Consider the following 24,392-nt stretch of genomic DNA (forward strand, 5'->3'; position numbering starts at 1 on the left):
ATGGGCTAGTAAGGCATGAATGCAGTTGCTAGTTCAGTAGCAGTGAACAGGCTTCCATACTGTCACAGTTGGAAGTTTAATTGCTCTATTGCACCTTAATGTTGTTTGAAAATATATATTCATTTAGGTCAGAAAATATTGTAACCTGAATGAATATGTTATGTTACGATAGACAAGCATGTTATTCACTGCAAGGGTCTATTGCAAACAAGCTGAATAATTCACTCCTTGTGATTCTCAGAGTAGTGGAATTAAAATCACAGAACAGCTCTCATGAAAGTACAGAATGAGACAGACATGTTGAGCTAACCAAGAAATAAATCAGTTTCCATAGTAACAATAACTGCTTGTTAACTCTCAGATTTGGCAACTTACAGGAGCCACATGAAACACCAGCCTCACTATTATTCATTATTGTAATGCTGTGGGACTCAAACATCCCAGTCAGGATTGAAGCCTCTTTGTGCTGGGTGCTGTACAAACACATACGAAGACAGATATGGTCCCTGCCATGCCAAAGAGCTTTCAATCTAACCAGATGCAATGTGTGTGACAAACAGGAGAGCAATGACAAAGGTAGCCCTCATCACACTTTGCAGTTACAATGTGCTATTGGTATCATGGATAAAAATGTGCACCACTTGTGGGGTCTGAATCATCCTTTATTATCCCCCTGCTCATACCATCCCCACCTAAAAATCAATCAATCTCCCAACCCCACAAAACATTTGTAACTAAGCTTACAACCAACTTAAATCTCAGCCAATGCCCACAATAATTTGTCAGCTTTGGCTAAACTGTGACCCAAATCAGGCTGAGTTTCAAGCAAATGCAGGCTGATTTATGGTTTCAGGTCACAATCAAGAGAAAATCAATGAGTTTCACCAATATGCACTTATACAATATGTATTTTTAGGTAATTATAACTGATAGGGTGGTTATATTACTTACTCTTTGTAAATATTTTTAAATTGCTTGATTGTTTACTTGACAAATCTAATGGATCACTTGAATCTCCTGAGTAAAGAACTGATATTTTAGAACCTTCTACGCACTTAGCACAAACAATATCCCAAAGCTAAAATGCCCAAAACAAATGAGGACATTAAACGCCTGATCGGAGGATGTTAGGACTGTGACACAAACTCTCAAAAGCCAGGAAAATCCATATTAAAGCCTTGATCCTTAATTTCTCATTTACTTGTTTATTTCACAATGGTGTGTTAAGGACAGCATGTCAGCATAACTTGGAAATATCTGGCATTGGTTGGCAGTGTCGCAGCCATAACATCAAGTAAACAATTTGTAGTAGTTAGCTGTTTTCATATGCATGCATATTCTGCTTATCTAATTCTGACTGCCAAGAAAATATTAATTTAAAAGTTCCCATCTTCCACCACGGGCTCAGATTATTCCATCCTGCCTTGTGGGCAGCCTGTTAATTTATTCCCCCAGTTGTGTTACAGTAGTTGGCTGTCTTTCCCCATCATTGTGAACCAGCTTCTCTTCTAGACTCTGTCTTTGATTAAACATTTGCACATTGATAGTGCTGCCATGGATGAAGGTCAGTATACAGTGGTTGCCATTAAAATGTAATTTTCCCACAGTGACCAACATATTAAATATTTAAGTGTGGTAACTGAAGTTAAACATTGATTGTTTTAAATGGTAACCAAGGTACATGGACCAGAATTTCAAATTTAGCTGTTGACATCATATGCCAGTCAGTTTCTATTTGTGGTTATAGCTCTTTAGGAACAATATTAGGAAATACCCAGGCTGATTGTGGATTAATATGGACAAACAGGAGTTCTGAGAACAAAAAGACATGCTGCCATTCCCTGCAGCGCTTTTATCAATTAACAAGTTCCAGACAAAAATCTCCTGTTAAGACTTCTACTCAACAATCAGTTCAATACAACTGTACCTTTTGCCTTATTTTTCATGGCTCTTTTCTTCACACTCATGCAAAATTTGAGTGATGGAGTGGTTCTTTCCTATGCAGATTGTATTATTTTAATTCTCCATAAAACTGACATTCTTGATGTTGTGTCCGCTTGCCGTCCCAGGCACGCGCTTGCTGCGCTGGTGCCTGGACCTGCCCGTGTTCATTAGTCCAGGGTGCGTGTCATGGGTACACATATAAAAGTGTGCTACCATACATTCCTGTAGCTTGCTGTGTTATGATTTAGGAGCCCATGAAATGGAAAATCAAAGTAACCTCCTAGTTTCCCTCCCCCGCCAAAAAAGGCACTTTTGAGAACTGATTACTACACACATCCTGGCAAACTTAATTTTCCAAGAGTCTATTAAATTTACTACTATATAGCACTGTTATATTTATTACTGGGGACCATCTTTCTTTCATTTCACATAAGTAAGGTTTATGATAAAGCTGAGAACTAGAGCAGATCAAAAATTTTCAAGGAATAATTTTCCATTGGAAAATACAAAGATCAAAACAAACATAACACAGGAATGTGACTTTTGATGAAATTTGATGGGGAGGAGGGGGAGTCTAAATGCAATATTTAGATGTTTCAATATTGGAACATTTTGTTTTGATAAAGTAAACTTTTATGTTTAGACTTTATGGTTACAAGTAATTGTTTACTTATTATATTAAACTATTATTTTTATTATTCTATAATATATAAATTATAACATTGACATTATCGAAGCAGAATGCTTTGATAGTTCCAATTTTAATTTTGGGGGGATTTCCATCCTGCAGGAAATTCTGGCATTTCAAAATCTACTTTTGATCCAAGTTCTTGTTTCTGACTAACTCTACTGAAACACAGGCTGTCACTAAATGCAATGTACATAATAAATTACAATATTATGGGCCATATCCTCAGATGGTGTAAATCAGTGGAGCTTTTCCAATTTATGCCATCTGAGAATACAGCCCAATTAAGAAATGAAGGAATTTATTTCCTGTATCTTATACTTAAAATGCCCCTGTAGATGCTGTCTATAATGCATCAGTTAAAAAAAATTCCTGATTTAAACACAAAAAGCCAATAAAATTGAAGATAATGTTGACTCACCCTTTGTCACCTCTGCCTTCTACTTTTCTCCGATTTTTGCTTCCATGCATAATTTAGTTTTTGTTCCACTTCCCTACTTGTCCCCTAACCTTAGGTATCTACAATATGCAGTACTTTGATTGTCATGACATTGTGTTGTGTAAATATTTTACCACTATTTACATTTTCTGTTTTTACTTATTTTTCTCAAATTCCTGGGTTTTACAAAAGCTATTATTCAATTTTTTTTTACTGACTTTCACCTGAATTTTGGACCACACAGGTACATGAACATACTGATTATGTTAAGAATATTTAATTGATTACATTAGCTAGATGTGTTTATTTTAATAATAAATTAGTCCAAGTGTGCGCGTTAGGCTGACTGTTAAAGTAAGACAATGTAGTGGAAGATATGCGCATGTGTGCATATGTGTATGTACTGTTAATGTACAGTTCATGAAACAAACCACAACATTCAACTGTTCTTATGTCCAATAATCTTACTTTTCTTTTTGTTGCTTTTTTTCTGTCCTCCCATCCCCACACTAATATTACCCCTGATATTTACACAAAAAACAATGAAGTTCATGTTTTGCACATAATGGCTTTTTTTACCCATTTTAACTTAAATTGATAAATTCCTGGGAAATTTTAAACAAAATAAAAACTGAAAATGAAGAGCCTTTCCAATATTTTACTAGCGTGGTGGGAAAGAATTTTTTTTTATTTTGATAGTGACATATTAAGATTATGCAGGTAATTAACATGCTAATTTTCTTTCTTTCAGGTATTCATATGACTCAATATTTAGTGGAATCAGCCTTTACAATATTCTAGTAAGGGATCAGGGAGAAGCCTATTTAAGCTGCAAAGCTGTTACAATTAAGACTCTTTTCTATATGGAATTTCCTTCATAAGATGTAAAGATGCATTTTAATAGTTACCTGGATCATGGTATAATGTGGGCAAATTAAAATATTCAATTGATTGAAATGATGATTTGGTAAAATAAAATATGTAGAGAAAGAGCAATTCCCTCCCAAGAAATTCCATCCCAAAAAGTAACAGCGCATCTTATTAGTCACAAAGAGGAAATACTATTTACTCTAAAGCCAGTAAGGGCACAATTAAGTGGTACAGGAAATTAACCTGAGGGTGGGGGGCAGGGGCAGGGAATACGGGGGGGGGAGGGGGGAGGGAAGGAAAAGATCAGGGAAGATTTAAATTCTGATTTTCAAGTATTCAAGCAGAAAATATGTACACTATTTATATAGTTCTTGAGTTTTTAATCTGCTGTTGGTCTTTTGGCAAATTTTAAGCATGCAGAAAGGGTTGGTGGCATGCTAGATTAATATATTATACAGATGGTAACTACTTTGCTTATGAATCTTGGGTAGAACACAGTGAAAAGTTAAAAATTAAGTTTAACTTATAACCAAGGAGTCATGATATCTTCTCATTAGTACAGACTTCTCTGCAACAATACATTTGTAGCACAGCAAAATTGTGTGAAGACCAGTACGTGGTCAGAGTTTGATTTTGATTTTGTAATAAATAAGTGGACTTCCAATTTGCTACCTATTGTTTTGATAAACTCAGGACAGACAGCTGCAAGGGCAGAGCAGAAAACAGTCCCAGAAGGGTAAAAGGCCCTCCTTCCTGTCAACTACAGGTCAATCAGGTTCAGCTGAGAAGGGGTTACCAGAGATCAATTAGGATCAGCTGATTCCACTAAGGGCTGCCTTAGACTTTTTTAAACCCTCCCCTGTTGGGGTGAGAGGGGGGGAAGACAAGCTGCTAGTAGGTGAGATGACAGTCTCTCCCATAAGGGAGAAAAACAAGCCTAAAAGAGTGGCTGATAGAAGGTATGGACTGCCCCTTTGCAGTGAAGAGGGACTGTTTTACCCTAAGCCCATCTTTCTAAGACTAAAACCAGCTGAGGCTGGTGAGACCAAGAAGGTGCCTTACCACACTATCTATTTAGGAACTTTTAAATCACCTAACATCATAGCAATTCCTTGGTAAACTAAATCTGCAAAGTGATGTTGGCTAAGCTATACTTAAGATATATATGTATAATCATTTTTCTTTCCCCCTTTTCTGGTTTATAGGGGCAACAGTCATTTGTGGTGAAAACAAACAGTCATTGGGCCAGGGAAAGAGTGAAAATGACTGTATAGCCTGGTGGTGGTTAGGACACTCACCTAAAATAAGGGATACTCAAGTCCCTGCTCTGGTTACTATTATGTATCCAAAGGGGAACAGATTCAACAGGAGAGACTGAGACCCACAGCAGAAGATCCCATAGCTCAGGGAGCCCTCTTGCAATGTTCAGGACTGAAGTTAAAGTACTCCTCCAGAACAAGGGGGAGAGAGGAGAATTGAACCTCAGTCACCCACATCCCAGGTGTGTGCCCTAACCCACGGGTTTAAAGTTATAAGGAGGGCAGTGGCATGCCAATGTTGGGTGACTAATTGGTTTTCTTTTTTGTTTTTTCTTTTTGGTTTAGTGGCTGAATTGGGGGGGGGAGTGGTTATTTTGAACCAAAATTACTTCCCCCTGCCCTTTGGAGAAATGACAAGCCAAAAAAACTTCATTTGGGCCAAACTGAATTGCCATTTGAAACAGCTCACTTAGATTTTTTTCAAAATGAAACATTTCCAAAATGTGTTTTCTTTTGCTGAAACTATTGGCCAAATTTTACCCAAATGTAATATTTGCTGGGAAAAAAAATTGCCCAGTCTGAAACTGAAACAACAAAAATTTGTTTTTGGTTAAATGAAGTGGTTTTTTTTTTTTTTTGACTCAATGTTTTTCAATTTGCCAATAAACTAAAATATCCATTATTCACCCAGTTCTAAACATAACAGCATCTTGACCCATGGATGGGCTTGAAGATTGAGCAATGGAAACAAACTGGAAGCCATCAAAGGGTCCTATACAGGCTCTTACTTGACCTGCTAAAATTGAGCTAAATATGTTTAAATTATGTCTACATGGGTGTTTAGAGAGGGATTTTAAATTAAGCAAACTGAATTTAAAAAAGCACCTAGACAAGTCCTGAATTGCAGTGATCTTGTATGGAGACAATAGATGGGTGGATCAGTGTGGCCATGTTCTCATTTAAAACAGGGGCAGTTGGTGGTGGTTTGCACCACTGATGTTACCTGATGTTCTAGGCTTAGTGATCCTTAGGTTTCCCACCCCTTTGCTAAATGAAGATGTGGTGGGAAATGGGAAGTATATCTTCAATGGAGTGGAAGAATAATGTCCCAGTTTTTGAAGTAATTTCCCTCTTGACCAGCATCATTTTGGTCTTGCCAAGGCCATCTGAAGCCTGATTTAAAAGGTATTTCCTGTTGGAGCTTAGTTGTGACTACTTTTTAAATTATTTAATCTAGAAACAGGGGTTAAGATGAGGCATAGCTGGCTAACTTTGTGTCTAATATTGGTTTCTTGAGGATCAGGCAGGTTGGCAGACTTGCTTCTCTGAAGGAGGCATTGACAATTTTCAATAGCAGTAGGCACAGTTGTTCTTCTCTGGCTTTCCTCAACCAAGAGAGTTGTGGATCTCTTCTGCAAAGTAGGCTGGGCACTCTTCACAGCAGTTGATGCTCGGGACTAATACTTGGATTACATGGTTCATGTCAATTAGCTGATTTGCTATGCAGGATAACTGTGCTGGGCGTAACTTTGTGGTGATTTAATGGGTGGCATAGACTGGATGCTGAAGTGGTTTTATTCAGCCTCCCCACCAAGTGATGGCTCAGCTAAGCTTTCCTCCTGGGCCACAGTGGAATAGGCCCGATTTTAAAATGTCTGTCTCACAGCAGCTGAGTAGGGTTGACTCCCTCTTCAGCAGTACAGAGAGCAGAAGGATAAACACAGGATTTTGGTCTCTCAAGATGTTATCCAATCTAGCCTGTTATTATTCTAAATTAGACACAAGAAAAAAAATCTCTTTAATCCCTTAGATATATTTGACTGAAGGGGTTATTTCCGTCAGCATGCAGTGCATGGGAACTGGCTGCTTTCAGAGCATGCTCAGTGGTGAGGCTACGTCTATAACCCCGGCATCTTGTACCATTAATGCGATGGTACATTCTCTGAGTGATGAAGGGAAAACTCTGCTTTTCACATGCCTAGATGAGCAGGGCCAGCTCCAGGCACCAGCCCTCCAAGCATGTGCTTGGGGTGGCACCTGGAGGGGGGCGGCGCTCACCTGGGGAGAGCGGGGCTCCGGCCAGGCTCGCCGCCCTCCTCCTGGTGCTCCGGCTGGTTGGGGAGAGCGGGACCCGGCCGGGCTCGGCGCGCTCCCCTCTGGGGGGCGGCGGGAGGCTTTTTTGCCTGGGGCGGCAAAAAAGCCAGAGCCAGCCCTGTAGATGAGGAAGGTTTATTTGTATCCCCACAAGGCAGAACTGCTGAAGAAAAGATCACAATAGTGCATTTCTAATTACTAGAATTCTTAAAAGAAGTTCTAAACACCAACAAATGAAACAGATCTGTGCTTGGAACAAGATCCTGTACTCCAGAAGCAAGTCTCTCAGATAATGGAAGAGAAGCACAAAGTAATTCAGAAGGTATGGGCCTTGAACTTGCATCTGTAGAGTTGAAGTCTGTGAGAAAGCAACCCTATGAGCCATTAGATGAAGCATGCTGAGGGGCGTTGGAGCTCCAGGCTGGTGAGCCAGTATGCACTTTATGCCTAGAATATGCCAGGAGACATCATACAGCTGGCTGAGAGACTGGGAACCAGATTCTCAGCAGTATAATTCAACTGCTGGAGGGTGGTGAGAGTAAAGTGAAGTGCTAAAAATGGCTGCTGAGGTCCTCATTTGAATTCACTGGATTGCATTTAAGCCCTTAAACCGTATTTCTCTCACTCATCATGCGTGCTGTTTTTTCTCATGAAACATGCACAGTTCAGCAGAGGTGGGTGGAGGATTGCTCACATTGCTGAGACCTGTGCACAGCAAATACTGTGTGATCAGTGCTGGCTCTTTGGCTCTCTGCACTTCATAAACCAGCCTGCAGGGTCAAGGCCACAAAGAGATGGATTTTTTTCCCATGATATGCAATAAATATTTGCTCAAGGAAAAAACAGAACAAAAAGTTACTGTCTTATTACAAACAAAATCTGTGGGTTTGCTAGTTATTCAGAGACCGTTCATCCTTAAAAATCAAAATGATCATATAATGAATTCAGGTAGGAGCCATCTAGGATCACGTTTTCTATGTGCCTGTCTTTTTGGAAAGTGTATTTTCTATTCCCAAATTGGGGGAACTTGCTTGTCTGCCCCACATCTCATATTTCATATGTATTCTAGGTGGAGCTGGCAGCAATGTCTATGGTTAACATTGCTTAATACTTTCCTTATTTATATATTAATAAAAACTTATAAATAAAAATTGTATAACAATATTATTTCAACATTTCTGTAAACCTTAACCCCTGGGGCAAAAAGACTGGCTCTCCAAAGAATCTGCTTACACCGCCTGCGGCAGCAGGCCTCCCAGCCTGGGTCGACAGACTTGAACTCCCGGAATAGCTGTGTAGCCGGTACTTTGAAGTTGTGGCTCAGGCCTAAGGGAGGCAAGGAAGGTTTCAGAGTCTGAGCTCCAGCCCGAACTGCAACTTCAAAGCTCAGTCTCCACAGCTAGCCCAAGTCTGTCGATGTGGGCTGGGAAGCTTACTGCCCTGGGCTGCGTTGACATTCCTCATGTGGTGTGAAAATTGCTGGTTTGGATATAGCATTACTGAAAGTTGATTTACTTCATAGCCAAATGTACACCAGTCTAGTTTTCTTTCACCATTCAACAGGGAGTATAACCTGCTCCTTTCTCTGTGGGAATAAGTGACAATTCACACCTTTTGCGATACTCATCTGAGTTGTAGATTTTTATTTTTTCTTGCTTTAAGCAACATAGAAAACAATCAACCACTGTTAGTAATAATCTTGTACTCCAGGATCATTTAAATGTGTGGGCCTCCTTTTGTCTCCACTGTGTTTTACTTTTGAATTGATCCATCAAGAATAATTGATGCATTTGTCCACAGTTCTTCATAATCTTGATCTTTTCAAGAGAAGAGCTTTTGATCGGGACTAAAATAGATTGATGGATAAAACAATTTGTGAGCACTTGTCCCTCTGACTATAGAGCTGAGTGCTTGTATGAAAGTTCCTGTGGCTATGAGGGTGAACATTCACACAAATACACCTGTTTTTAATTTATACCTGAATCTGTAGTTTAAAATGAAAACAATGTTTATACATATATTTGAAGTGATGTGTGCTTATCATGGTACTCATCTGCAGATCTCAAAGCATTAGTAATATTTTAAAGCCTCGCACATTTTGCATGCAGAGAGATTTATATAAATCATTCAGCACATACATCATAGCAAATATAACCACACCTGCCACTGGATGGACGTAGCTCGGAGAGAAATCTCTGTAGCCTGTGTTTGCAGTCCTCAGAACCTAAATTTGGGGGAGCTAGAAATGTAGCTGAATCTCCGCTGTCTTTTTAAAAGAAAGTAGTAATTTTCTAGTCCTTTTCATGTTAACAGAATGCAAGGCTCAAAAGCTTGTCATTATCTTTTCTTAAAGCTCTCAAGTTATTCACGATCCTTTCACAGCTACCCGAATGATTTTTTGGGAAGATGGCAGATCAGTTCACATTTGTTGGGGAAGTTCAATCCTCACTACCACTGATAACACCAGGGATGCTACAGACTCATTAATAGCCATTCATCTGCATCTGAGTCCATTCCTCCGCTGAGCTGCCAGCATGAACTTTGGTCATTACGAGGGGCAGCTCAATAGCAAGAGGAACAAGTTCTAGTGGACTAATTACAAGTCTTGGGGCCAGATTAACAAGGGAAATTTAGGCTGACCACTGCAGAACCAAGCTTTTAGATACCCTGCCACCAAGTTGAATTCACAAGCCTGAGTTAGGCACCGACGGTTCCTATACAATGCTTGGGGAGGGTTAGGTGCATAAAACTGGATTCACAGAATCCAACACGCTGAGTGGGGAGCTGCCTAAGCTAGTCCACCGAAAATGCCAAGAAGGGAGCTGTGGCCTAAATCCTACTCCACAAAGGGTGCTAAGTGCCTAAGTCCAACCTGGAGGGAGAAGCTTCCCTCTATTCAGGATTCACAGCTGTGAACCCTCTCCTGAAAGAAATCCCAGGATACTCTGTAGCCCAGTAGTTGGAGCATTTACCTGGGAGATGGGAGACCTGGGTCAAATCCTTGTTCCACCTCAGGGCAAGAGGGGAGTCAGATTCCAAGGACAGAAGGGACTGTTGTGATCAGAGGGATTTGGACATAGGTCTCCCACATCTGAGGTGAGTGCTCTAGCTCTGGGCTATTGGGTACAAGGGAGAAACCATCTCCTTCTCTGGCTGGCAGACCTGCTCAGCAGTTGCCTCAGAGCACCTCCACTGCCTCAGGCCCTGCAGACAAGATAAGTAGGGGACAGTCCCTCTGGGGCTTAGATGTGAGTTTGGCATCAGGCTGCTTGGTGGTGTCAGGTCTGAGGTGACTGTACACATGCCCACCAGCAGAAATGTAGGCATCTTGGGGACCTCTCCAGTGGAAATGTAGGTGCCTACAGGAGTAGGTGGCAGCTAAACCAAGGTTTTGAGAATATAAAGTTTGGACTTAAGTGCCTAAATCCCATTTGTGACTCTAGGACTAGTTCATTACAGCAAGGGCTAAACCCTGACACTGTTTCCATCTGTCTGTAGTCGAATTACACATACCAACATTTTCAGCCACTGGTGCCTAAATGTAAGTAGCTGAATTCAGAGTTTCTGAGCACCTGAGCTTGTTGACTTCTTCTGGGATGGTGTACCTCTGAAATGCTCCCTACTGTGGGCTTTGGCTTAGAGGTACAATTGAGACTGAAAATAGCAATGGAAAATATAGCTATCTAGTTTCAAGCAATGTGGCTTCCACTATGTCCCTTGGAAGACTATTCCAGGGATTAATAATAATCAGGTGAGGTACAAGGGTCCGAGGCTGTGCACTGGCTTGTGTATTTAAAGCAAAGTGCCAAATTCTGCTCTGTTACACTGTTGTCTTTCCAGAGGAAATTCATTGGAATCCCTCTAGGATTCCTCTGGTGTAACAGAGAATAGAATCTGTCCCAAATTCTTAAATCAGTTTCTAAAAGAGTTGTCAGTTGATGCAAGATTCTTAAAACAGAGGTTTATATGCTTTGGGAACTTGTTAGATGAGAATACCTTCTGCTTAATTTTGTATGAAGTGGATTAATCTCACAGAAGACAAATAAAGGCCTGCAAACAAAGCATTATGGTGGTCTGCTCAGATCACAATTGCATGAATGACAAAGGTGCTTGGGGCAACTCCTGCAGGTTTCAATTAGTTTAGAAAATAAAGAGCATAATAGACAGAAGCAAGCTTCACATGTCAAAATACCTCTAAAATCCAAAAGCCATTAGCATCACACAAGAGGGGGCTGTCTTGTTTTCATTTCTCTAAAATACTTCATTACACCAATGTGATGCATTGTATGTATGTTGATTAAACGAGGGAGTGTAGATAGGGGCCAGTGTGTTAATAATTTAAAAGCAGTGTTATGCCACCTCACACTAGCCAAGTTGCTTGAGAGAGAGCAAAAATCCAGATTAAAATCCAAACTCAAGCAGCGAAGCAGACAGCATCCTGTCTTTTCTGTCCTTGCTCACTGACTAGTACAATTGAAGGCTGTGAAACAGTAAGTTTAAATGAATAGAACAGTGACCAACTGAAAAGATGAATATAAGGCATAAAGGACCCAATACTGCTTCTATTCAAATCAATGGCAAAATTCCAATTCACTTCTATATGAGTAGGATTGGAGCCTTAAATTTGTCAGTAAGAGTCTCTAAATGAGCAAATTTGGGGTATGGGATTCAGTGTGAATAGGTGCACTAATGTGACATGCAAATTGACTGTCTAAAGTGTAAAAAGTCATTTACAAAAGGATCCATCTTAGTTTCCACATAGATATTAAAATATTGGATGGCAGAGCAATGTTAGTAGCTGTTGAGAAATTGCATAGAATATCTTTAATGGCTGGAGAATATAAAAATTAGTGACAACTCTCTAGCAGCACCGTTAATATGGCGCAGCACTGAGACACTACATATTGTATTGCTAATACTTTATACTTTATTTCTTTACCAGCATACAGATTATACAGTGACTCTTAGATCCCTTCCCCCTTTTCTTTATGCACTTTAAGTGGCCGAGGATGAAGCTAGCGGGCAGCAAAGTTGGGCAGTGGATCATGGATAAACTAAATGGGGAGAATTGGGATACCTTGCTACATAAATCCAGGTTCACTGCCACATAGTAAGTCTAATATATCACTAAGGATAGGGGGCTTGGCCTATAAAAGACTATTTAATTGCATAAAATGCACCTAACACAACATGAACATTTTGAAAAGCTTGTATGACCTTAAGCTACGTATAATGCTTGTGAAAACTGTTCTAAGAAAACAAATTAGGTTGCAAGGTAGCAACTTTTTGCCTCTGATCAGATACAGCCTGATTATAATGAAAGGAAGGAGGCTGGCCATTGGTCAAGTCCACACAGTCTGGTTGAGAACCTTTGTTCTCTGTCTTATCAAATTAATTTCACTTCCATTTTTAGAAAAGAAGTCCAAAGCAACAGAGGAGCAAATGGTTCCATTTCTCTTACTGCTTGTCAAACAAAAGGAAAGAGTTAAGGAAGAGGCAAATAATTATAGTTACAGGACACACTTTATACATTTACTTACTAAATGTGGGGACACCAGCTTGGATTACATGAAATCAGTAAATTAAATCCTGAGAGATAGATAATGAGCACTCACCATTTTCATTTACTTAACTAACTGTAGTTGCAGGTGCTCTGCCCTTTTCAGGATTTGGCTTTCAAGGTGACCACATGAATGAGTAAGGCAGGCAAGATTTGACCTGTAAAGTTCTTGCTAGTGTTTTCATATGATGGCTAATAAAGCTGAGGTAGTCATCATCATTGCTTGTCCCTCCAAAACCATAGCCAAGACCTGGAGTTGTCGCTTTTCAAATAATTCCTTGAGAGCACAGGATGTTCACAGGCAGCACTGCATCAGGCAGTGTTAAGTGTTTGCCTAGGCTCTCCATATTCACATTTGGGGTCATTTATCAACTTCCACTTGGTCACATTTTCACCCCTGTAATTCCAGCTCTCATTCAATGTAGAGTATACTTGTGTTTTTGTTTGAGATCAGTGCCAGGGGAGGGGGGGAGAGAGGGCAGGTTTTCCAAGATTGGCATTTCCTGCCATTTTGTTACTCTATAGCCTTCCACTGTGGTATTTTGGGGAAAGGCATTTTCAGAGGCAAAACTCTTTCTGGACTTCAGATTTTGTGTGGTGAGTGTGTCCATAAAGTGAACATCTTGGATCATGCATCTGTTTGTCTCTCCTTTTTACTGCAGGCATCTAACTTCGCTGATGGTGTTGCATTCCCTGTGAGGCAGTATAGTGACCGTGTTGAGAGAGTTTCAAAGTCCCTGTGATGAATTCAGTATCTACAGGATTTATTTCAGGATCAATTTTGGGTCTGACTTGAGCAGGACCAGACTGGGGGCACAGTACTCTGCAGTTCAGTAACACAAGATGACACCAGTTGCTCAGTGTTTGGGGGTCAGCTCCCCATTTTGTTTTGGTTAGTTTCTGGAGCACACAATTCGTGGAATTCACTTGCTTTTTTCAGCTTCTTTATGTGCTCTTTAGATGTCTAATGTAACCACAAAGAACACTGGAAGTTCATAGTGCTCAAAGATCCCCTGATATCAGGAGTTTATGCTTGGTCTGATGGTGGTGTTTCAGGTGAAAAGTGAACATTTATGTCTTACGAGGGTTGACACTCAGGGACCAAGTAAAATAGTATTTTCCAAGTACAGTGAGCCAGTTAAAATTAGCTTGATGTCCTTGAATCTTTCTGAGTGGATGGTGATGAAAAGATAATCTAAATAAATGAATCTTCACATGTTGGTGAATTCTTGTTTGTAATCTGTGTAGGTGTTAAACAGCCAGGGTAACTGCAGTGAACCTGGGGGCAATCCATTCTCTTGTGTATGCCACTGACTTTTCTGACCACTCATCTTGACAAAAAGGTCATTTTCAAGCAGGGAGGAGATGACCTGGACCATATTGCTATTTCTCAACATTCTTGCCAATTTCAGTAGAAGAGTATGATGGCTTCACAGCATCATAAGTAGCTGACAGATCAACAAACACGTTGCATTCCCTGTAATTTTGCAGATTTTGAAGCCATCTTCTATGTACTGAGTTAGGTTTGCAACTTGGACACAATATGAACATGCTGGGCAGAAACCAGTTGATCAGTCAGTTGCCCTTCTAGTATTTGCAATATTCTACACATTATCATCCGTTTATATAGCTTATCCATTAAACAGAGTGATGATACTGGGTGGCAACTATTTGCAGAGTTAGGGTCTTTGTGCTCTAAGTAATGCAACCAGTTTGGCTTGTCTCCACAGCCTGAGTATCTGCATTGTCTCCATGCAAGAATTGAATCAAGCAGCCACTTCTGTTCTCTCACCTCAGTAGTTCATTAGATATAGCATTAATTCCAGCTGCCTTTCCACATTTAAGTGTTTTCATGACTATTGTCAGCTCCTCAATGCTGAGCTGCTCATTGTGGACTTTGCTATCTCTGAGGAGCAGGCAAAGTTCCCACTTCACTTGTTTCATTTTGCACTTTGTTTTGTGGGCTGGTTTCCCATTTAGGATGAGTTGGTATGAAACCTGGGTTGGAAAGACTGTGGTGATTCTGCTTTGGTTGTTATCCATCCGGTTCAGCTTGCAAATGAGGGCCCATGCTTTCTTGCTTTAGTGGCACAGGTTTGTTTCAACCAGCTTCCTCCCACAGTCATGCTGTTCCTTTCCAATCTCTCTCATAAGCATTTAGTCAAGACCTGTGGTTTCTTCACCAAAGGGATCCAGATAAAACATTCATGACTATCTTATATGGTTAGCTTGTCTGTTCTGAAAGTTCAAGTGTGTATATATAGTGTCTGACATCTTCTGGGGATGTGCTTTTGAAAGCCTTCCAAGCCAGCCCTTCTGAAGGTAAATGTTGGCATATGTTTATTTTCCTGAGTTGTACGGCAGCCTCTATTGTCCCTTGCACTGGTCTATGTTGCAGTCTTGGGATCGCTGCCATAACCTCCCTCTGAAGTTGATTGTGATTTCAGAGGTAACAGAGGCTAGCTCATGATTGTACTCCTTATTCTTTGAGGCTGAGGTTATATATGGGAATGAGTTTACACAAATCCTTCTCCCAGTACCCACCCTAACCAGCTAGCTAAATGCTGGAGAGATACAAGTGGTTGGAGAGGGGGTGAAAGTGACGCAATCTTCCCCTCACTCTGTGGAGTGAATTCCTGAGGCTGCAGTAGCTCCCCAATAAATCTAACATGTCCATTTCCTGGGGTGGAGAAGGGAGGCATGACACAATCTGTATAGCAGAGGGTTGCTCCTCCTCCAGCATGCAGGGACTTTATGCCACATACTGTGTGTGCTCCACCTGCACAGTTCCCCCAAAAACGTTCCCTCCAAGCAGCAAAACCAGAGAAATTCTGCTGCACAGGGAGCCTATCCACAGGAGCCTGGGGCAGAAATTGGCCCCAGGTACCGAAAGATAACTGACCTGTTCAAATGATGCATGTAATAGGGCAGAGGAGAGAAAATACCAAACTATGATGAATTTAAAACACCACATAAGAGGTCAAATATTTCAGCTTTACAAAGCTATTGGGAGCTCAAGAATGCAGAGTCAAGAGTCTTTCTATGTGAATGGTAAATGAAGCTACAGTGTGAGGATTCTTCCTCGTGCAGGAGCTCCAAATCACAGGCTGTAGTTACTCCGGCTCTGTGCTGGGACCACCATTTGCCTCTCAGAGAATCCTAGAACAGAGGGAAGCTTGCATACTTATTAGTAAGTCATGAAGCATGAGAGAGCACAAGAGAAGCAAAACTGACATTGTTCTGAATACATATTTGGGTTCTTTCTTGCACTGTAAGATGGTTTTATGGGAACATTAAGGATACTACACACAATCTCTGCTACACACAGCATCTAGGTCATATGGTCAAGATTCAACTCCCCATTCAAACATATATAAAGTACTATTGTATGGCTTAAATTTCTCCCAGAAGATGAATTAGAGCATGGATTTTAGAAAGAGATCTAATCTCATTTTAAAGACCCCAAGTACTGTTGAGTCCACCACCTCTGTTGGTGAGCTATTCCAATGCTTAATGACCCTAAGAAACTGCATCTTATTTCCAGGGTGAATTTATCAGCCTCAGATTCCAGCCACTGGGTCCTGTTATGCCTTTGTCACAAGATCAAAACCCTCCATCCCTGTACTCTTAGATATTTTTTCCATATGTAAATACCTGTACATGTGACCAGGTCACCTCTGCCTACTCTTGGATAAACCGAATAGATCGAGCTCTTTAAGTCTTACATTGTAAGGTTTGTTTTCCAGCCCCTGGATCATTCTTGTGGCCCTTCTTTGAACTCTCTCCAGTATTTCCACATCCTTCTTGAAGTGTGGACACCATGTCATCCCTTTCTCTCTTACTGTGGACTCAATACAAATCCCTTTTACAAGGGTCTTTCTTGATGGACAAGAACTTCATTCCTAGTGCAAAATTCTCCTCTCAGGTAACTGATATAAAGGTGAGTTCGGAGAAAGTAGAGAGAAGAGAGCTTTAGAGTTGACATCTCTCAGAGCTGAGAAAAGAACTTTTCCCTGAAATCTGAGTCTCTAATTTGACAATTGCATATACTTTTTAAAGTGAGATTTAGCTTTCTAAATCACTTAGGCCCAGATTTTTAAAGGCATTGATCCACTCAGTGTTGCAATGCCTAACTGATTTAGGAGCCTACATCTCACATTCAAAAGGGATTTAGGCACTTAGCCAAAATCCCATCGACTGTCTGGTTGTATATAATGCTAATAATTCAGACCATATATTTGCCAGCCCAGTAGCATATATTTGTAATGGAAGTGATTTTGAAACATTATCGATATTGTAGTGAAATACTATAAACTATAGAATGTTCATTTTATTTTAATGAGTCTGTGAAACTGTAACATAGCATAGCTTAGTGGGTTACAATTTCCTGTTAATCATTGTAACTACTAATGGTCTCATACCATGCTGCACTGGCACGTAGGAGGTAAAATTTAAAAAGTGGTCTTAAGCTTGCTAAATGATTATTTGGATACCTACTATCAGTCTAACGGGCAAGCAGCAAATTCAGTTTTTTTTTTTTTTTTTTAGAGCATGTCCACACACTAAATTAATTCTTTGAGTACTGGGATTCCTATTAATTTAAAAGAAAGTGCAACATCACTGAAATCACTTTTCTTGATTGTTGAATTAGTGTAATTACTAAAATCAAGGAAACAAGTTTTTCTCTCTCAACTCTGACTACTATGTTAAGATAATAGTTATAAATTTAGTAGTTAATAGTAGTACAACTTATTTAGGAAGTGTTGCATCCACTAAATGCAGTTATAAGGATGAACACACAATCTAATCCATATAATTTACCGTTTAACTGTGGGGGTGCTATCTAATTGAAGACAAATCCTGGTTTCTGTTTTTCTTTTCACTTGAATCAATGAGAATATTTTTTTTACTCGTCCCTAAAGCTTTTGCTGATGAATCATAAATAAAATATTAGCAGTTCATTTGAGCACCCTTGTCTGTTCTTGCCTATTAGAAGGCAATCAGAGGGGAAATGTAAGCAGATTCTGAGTTAGTTATTCACAGCTATTGGAGGAATCTGGCCATATCAAAAAACTGAAATTCAGGGGACTGTGATTGTACCTGGCTGGTGGGCAAGGGCATGACATGCGGTGGGAAGACTTCTTGTATCTGCTACTCCTTTTGCATATACCTAGAGCAGATGGCAAAATGTGGAGCTTAATTAGTTGTAAATGTACTCTTAAGGCATATCACTTTCCACAAAAGATACTGTGGTGTGTGTGTAAAAACAGTTCTAAAGAAGATAGTGTAAATTTTGTTATATATACACTTAGGGAGCCTGACAGAACATCCATTGAAATAAATGGGGATCTTTCTATTTACTTTCAACAGGTAATGGATCTGGTCCTTAGAGATGAAGGAATTAGGCTTTTATTCTTTAGAAATGAGAAGAATACTTGGTGAGCTCATATACACAGCTCTGAATGGATTTTTAAAAAGGGAGAGAGAAATGCTTACAATATTATTTGACCTAGCAACAAATACAGCATGACATGAGCTCAAGGTTCTCTTGAGTCATTAACGATCAGTGTGAGTGTCCAACCTGATATATCTTTGAGGCGCCTGATATTTGAGTGTGGTGTTCAACACTTTCTGAAACTCGGGCCTCTTTAAAATGTCTCAAGTTGGGCAACCAAAAGCACTAGTGACTGAAAATATTGGCCACAAAATATGTAAGGATTAGGTTTTTTAAGCAGAGTTTCTTTATACAAAGAGCACTGTACTTACCAAGGAAGAGACTCCTGGGTTCAACAAAAAGAGCCGCTTGGCAAAATACCCACTGAAAGAATTTTATGCAAATAGTGGGAGAAAAAAAAGATATATTATTGCTTACAACTGTTGACTCAAGGGAAGGGACCATCTATCAATATGGAATATCTAGTCCTCTTCTTTCTTTGTAATTTCTCGCCCTCCTATGTAATACAAAAAGCCAAGTGTAAGCCTCTGTAGCTCCTCACCAGCGACTAGCAGTGTGCTCTGTATGGTATGGGATATTCAAAGAAAAGGGCTCTCTTTTCAGCCACACTTAATGCTGAGAAGTTGTAACTAAAACTAAAATGGATAATTTTGTCATTGGCTTAACCACATGATGAAATAAAATAAACCCAGTGGAGTGCTAGACAATAGCCTACATCTCTGGAATGTAAATAGTCCAATAAATGTTGGTGAAGTTCAGCTTTTGCTTTTTTCCCCCGACACTTTCAAGGTAAGATGGCACGCATGATAGTTTCCTTGCAGATTATTAATGCACGTACTGTTAGATGTAAGAGAATTCAAAAGAAAGTCAGGTTAAGTAGGTTTCAACTTTCATTAACTTAGCATTTCTAAGACAGAAGTCAGAGTAGCAGCCGTGTTAGTCTGTATCCGCAAAAAGAACAGGAGTACTTGTGGCACTCTAAGGTGCCACAAGTACTCCTGTTCTTCTTAAGACAGAAGTGTTTCTCTTGCATAAGATCATCATTTTCCAATTCTTATGTCTTTCCTCTTGGAATCAGATCTCCCTTTTCTGTCCATAGTATTGATTTCCACTATGAGGGCTGAAACTGCCTCCCCCCCACCACTCTCCACCTCCCCAAAGGGGGGGGGAAAGAGTAGGAAAAAGAAGGGAGGGAGACCATCCCCAAAAAAACCTTAGTTTTTAATGTTCAAAAACTGAAACCTTTGGAAAAAAGGCCAGAGGGAGGGGGGTATTGAATGAAAAATTGACCAATTGTACAAGGGACATGTATGCTTCAAGGACCCTGTTCCCCAACATCATCGCATGTTGCCACCTTATCCACTCAGTCAGCCTGCCATGTCTGCATGTGTCCTTACCCTGAGGTGGAGGTGGACAGCTTTACAAAGGGGAAGAAATGGGCACCCTTTTCCTGACCACTCACTCTAAACCTCCTTGACTTCCAGCAAAAACATCCCCTTTGACAGGTGCCTCCACTTGAAAATCCGGTCACTCTGTTTAATGCAAAATAAGATTGTAGTGCATTTTATTGTGTAATTTATTCACATTAAGCTTGCCTTCTCCATTCTTCCATTGAATGAGTAGCACATTATGTGGAACAGTGGATAACATTACCAGGGCCTACCATACATAATTTTGCTAGTTAGAAGTCCGATCTTCAGCTCCTACTCAAAACAAAACTCCCATTCAAATCTATTTTCAGTGCTAAGAAAGATTAATTGATTTGTTGTATTCTTTTATCATGCGACCAAGCCACTGACAAAATGGTCTATTTTAGTTTTAGGTACAGCTATGCAACATTCAGTGCTGCAGGAAAAGGAGCCCTTTTATTAGTGTGGCATGTATGGCACTGTACTTTTTGTAGGAGATGAGCTACAGAGGCTTGGATTTGACTTTTTGACCACTGATATTTTTTTGAGCTTTGTCAGAGGAAGTGATTCAGAATTAGGCCATAATGCAGAGGACACTGGTTTTCTTGCCACAAACACACTACTACTACTGTAAAGGGGCCACAACAGGCTGAGACATATGCAGGTATGGCATAAAGTTGCCATATGTTGTCCTATCCTTTCCTGCCCCTGTCGGTTGCCCCCCACCCCACATAGATGTTGGGGCTGTACGGTTTTACAAAAACAGTGTTGTGTTCAGTTACAAATATGAATGTATTTGTACAGTAGTTTGAAGAGGTATCACTGTGTAGAGGTGCTAAACCTTATTAATAAAAATGAAATGGATATGTTTAAGATTTTTTTTTACCCCAACACATGTTGAGCATATGACTAGTAACAAAATCAAAGGACTTCAGCCATATGATAAGTGCAATTATCATCCAAAAAGGTATTTACTATTTGGATTGCAGAGGAAGACAGTCTCTGAATTAACACACTCAGTTTTCCTCTTATCATAATTCTACTCCTTGTTTTCCCAGCACATGAGTTCCCAGTATCAGTTTGTGTCCATATACCCTTCCTTTCAGCATTTGATCCAATTCATTCAAAATAAGCAAAATAAATAAGTAGAAAACTTGATCAGTTGGTGTAGTGCATATGTCACAGAAACAAGAGATCGTCAGATGGTTTGAAATGAGAAGGTAGAAAGGCTTTGTGGCTCAAGAAGAGTTTTGTATTTAGAATGCGGCGGAGGAAAAAATATGGAGTTATTTGTGGCATGTGGACAAATAAGTTGGCATCATTGGCAGAGGGGAAAGGCTGGAGATGGGGTAAGATTTAACAAGAGGAAAGGATAGAGAACAAGTTAGTCACAGTTATACAGAGCCTTGAACATTGCTGGAACAAGAAACTCAAACTTTGTGGTGGAAAAGTGGGAGCCAGCAGAGGACTGAAAAAGGTGAGCAGACGTGAGCAAAATGATGAGCAGAAAGCATGATCTTAGTGGCTCCATTTTGTGTGCAGTAGAAGAGGGCAAGGAGTGTTGTGTTGTTCTATTCCTCATAGGCACATCATCACCACAGTATCTGAGGTATGTCTACACAGACTCTGACAGCACACCTCCCAGCCCGGGGCTGACAGACTCGGGCTTGCACTAGCACTCTAAAAATAGCTGTGTAGACCGCTCTTTGAAGTTGTGGCTCGGACTCTGAAGCCTAGGAAGGAGAGTGGGCTTTGAAGCCCAACTTCCAGCCTCAGACACAACTTTAAAGTGCTGCCTACACAGCTATTTTTAGAGTGTAGCATGATCCCTGCAACCCCAATCAATCTACCTGGGCTGGGCAATTCACTTGTAGACATATCCTGAGTGGCTTCCAGTAGCGCATTAGTAACATGACTAACATCTGTCATATGTGGTTTGTTTTCTCCTCTTCTACCATTGTCCTTCCAATATCAAATGGGAAACAATGTCCCTCATTAAAAGAATGTTAAGGTTGCAAAACCAAGGACTCAAGTGTTAGAAAATGCCAGAATTAAGATTACGTGTGCAACTTTGATTCAGCCCCCTCATGCATATATATTATGATACAGTCTTTAATTATGGGATCACATACTTTTTTCCTCAGCACACAGGATGGTCAATGCCAGGGAATCAATCCAGGTTTTGTCGTGGAGGATATTGTTTGTAGTACCCCTGCCTCTTGGTTGTAAGGAGTGTGTAGTAAATAAAGTTGGCAAATAAAATGTGAGAAATTGTAAACATTTTTTTCAGGGAACCTAAACTATTTGCAAACTCTGGTTGAATTTGGCAAACAGTTTCAATGGGAAAAAAAACATTTTAACTTTTCATTTCCAAATAGTATTTTGTTTAAAAATTTAGCAATTTTTTAAAAAACAAAGGTTGAAAAACACTCCAAAATGACCCCCCAAAAATGAAAACATTTCATTTAAGGTCCAATGAAAGTTTAATTCTACTTGAAATTTATTCCTTTTCTGAGAAACTGAAAATCCAGAAAAAAAACATTGGTTCGGCTAAAACTGATTTTTTCAGTTTGGCCCTTTGAACTGAAAAATCAGATTAATTATTCACTCTGCTCTAGTAGCAAATGCAGCAGGGGACTGCAGGAAGAGAAAGAAGAGTCTAATGCAGAGGTGGGCAAACTACGGCCCGTGTTTTCCCTGGCCCCTGAGCCCCCCGCCCCTCCCCTGCTGTTCCCCCTCCCACGCAGCCTCAGCTCACTGTGCCACCGGCGCAATGCTCTGGGTGGCAGGGCTGTGATCTCCTGGGACAGCGCAGCTGCAGAGCCTGGCCTGAACCAGTGCTCTGTGCTGTGCGGTGCGTGGCTGGCTCCAGCTGGACGGCGTGGCTGCCTGTTATGGTGTAGCCACGCCGCCAACCACCGGTGCTCCAGGCAGCATGGTAAGGGGGCAGGGAGTGGGGGGGGGGGGGTTTGGATAGAGGGCAGGGGAGTTTGGGGGGTGGTCGGGGGCCAGGGGTATGGATAGGGGTCGGGCGGTCAGAGGGTGGGGAACAGGTGGTTGAATGGGGGCAGGGGTTCTGGGGGCGGTCAGGGAGAAGGGGTGGTTGGATGGGGCAGAGGTCCGGGGGGGGGGGCAGTCAGGAAGGAGAGGGGGGTTGGATGGGGTGACTGGAGGCAGTCAGGGGCAGGGTTCCGGGGGTGGTCAGGGAGCAGGGGGGTGGATGGGGCAGGGGTTCCGGGCGGGGGCAGTCAGGAATGAGAGGAGGGGTTGGATGGGGTGGCAGGGTGCAGTCAGGGGTGGGGGTTCCGGGGGCGGTCAGGGGACAGGGAGCGGGGGGGGGTGGATGAATCAGTGGTCTGGGGGGGGGCCGTCAGGGAATGGGGATGGTTGGATGGGGCAGGAGTCCTGGGGGGCCATCAGCGGGGGTCGGGCCACACCTGCCTGTTTGGAGAGGCACAGCCTCCCCTAACCGGCCCTCCATACAATTTCTGAAACCTGATGCAGCCCTCAGGCCAAAAAGCTTGCCTGCTCCGGTCTAATGGTTAATGCAATTGAATGCTGTCCTGGAGAACTGAATTCTATTCCTGCCTCTGCCACAGCATTTTTATGTGATGTTTGGTTTCAGTAACTTGTGTGTTCTTTTTCTGGGTGTCCAACTTGACAGCTTGGGGCTGAGCACTTCCAGCTGAAGTCAATGGGAGCTGTGCTTTGAACATATTACATGCAGGTATAATGCTAAGTTCTCTGAAAAAGTCAAACCTGGAGTGTCTCAACTTGGATACCCAAAGTTAGTACATATTTTTGACCATAATCTCTGTGTCTCAGTTCTCCACATGTAAAATGGGAATAATAATACCACCTCACCTTACAGGAGTACTGTGAAATAAATTCCATGTTTGAGAAGCACACAGATACTACAGTGATGTGCATCATAGGAAAACATCAAGGAAATTAATAAATTCCATCTTCAGAGCAGGATTTGAATGGTATATGGTAAATAGTTCAATGAGGAGACAATATTTAATAGCTGCTTACTCTGTATATAGGTAGATACACCTCTTGGGTCTGGGTGAATGGCATCCTAATTATTTAGAATACAGCACTACGTGTTTGCAGCTCAAAGATTCTTGCTCATTTATGTATAACTTTGCATTTCTTAAATTAAATTTTTTTTAAAGAGGAGCACAGACTTTTAAAAGTCTATAGTTTAATGTTTGCACACATCTAAAATAGATATGAAGTTAATCACTAGGTGTAATTGGATAAAGCACCATCTTAAACTTCCATTTCTGTTTTTTGTTGAATGTATAAAATTGATTTTTCCCCTTTAATGTGAATTGTAAAAAATGCCATATAACAGATCTCAAGTATCAGAGGGGTAGCCGTGTTAGTCTGAATCTGTAAAAAGCAACAGAGGGTCCTGTGGCACCTTTAAGACTAACAGAAGTATTGGGAGCATAAGCTTTCGTGGGTAAGAACCTCACTTCTTGCATCTGAAGAAGTGAGGTTCTTACCCACGAAAGCTTATGCTCCCAATACTTCTGTTAGTCTTAAAGGTGCCACAGGACCCTCTGTTGCATATAACAGATGGTAAACCCAGGTCCTTTACTTAGCCACAACAGGCACACAAGTACAGCATAAGCAGCAGCAATGCAAGCTTAGCATACAACCCAC

The 24,392-nt window shown here is 40.9% G+C and overlaps 2 long non-coding RNA genes across 4 annotated transcripts in view; one reads left to right on the forward strand and one right to left on the reverse strand.

Moving 5' to 3' along the window:
• LOC101948431 (uncharacterized) overlaps nt 1-24,392 on the reverse strand; it is a 159,719-nt gene that overhangs the window by 120,022 nt on the left and 15,305 nt on the right. The window lies entirely within an intron of this gene.
• Nucleotides 2,872-14,405, forward strand: LOC135972393 (uncharacterized). Of its 2 annotated transcripts, XR_010588832.1 has the most exons (4): nt 2,873-4,900; nt 5,147-5,442; nt 7,497-7,616; nt 13,517-14,405. It is a non-coding gene; the product is annotated as an uncharacterized LOC135972393 (long non-coding RNA). The 2 variants fall into 2 exon arrangements; XR_010588831.1 differs by having other exon boundaries at nt 2,872-5,442.

Source organism: Chrysemys picta, chromosome 6 (assembly GCF_011386835.1).
Source record: "Chrysemys picta bellii isolate R12L10 chromosome 6, ASM1138683v2, whole genome shotgun sequence".
Classification (NCBI taxonomy): domain Eukaryota; kingdom Metazoa; phylum Chordata; order Testudines; family Emydidae; genus Chrysemys; species Chrysemys picta.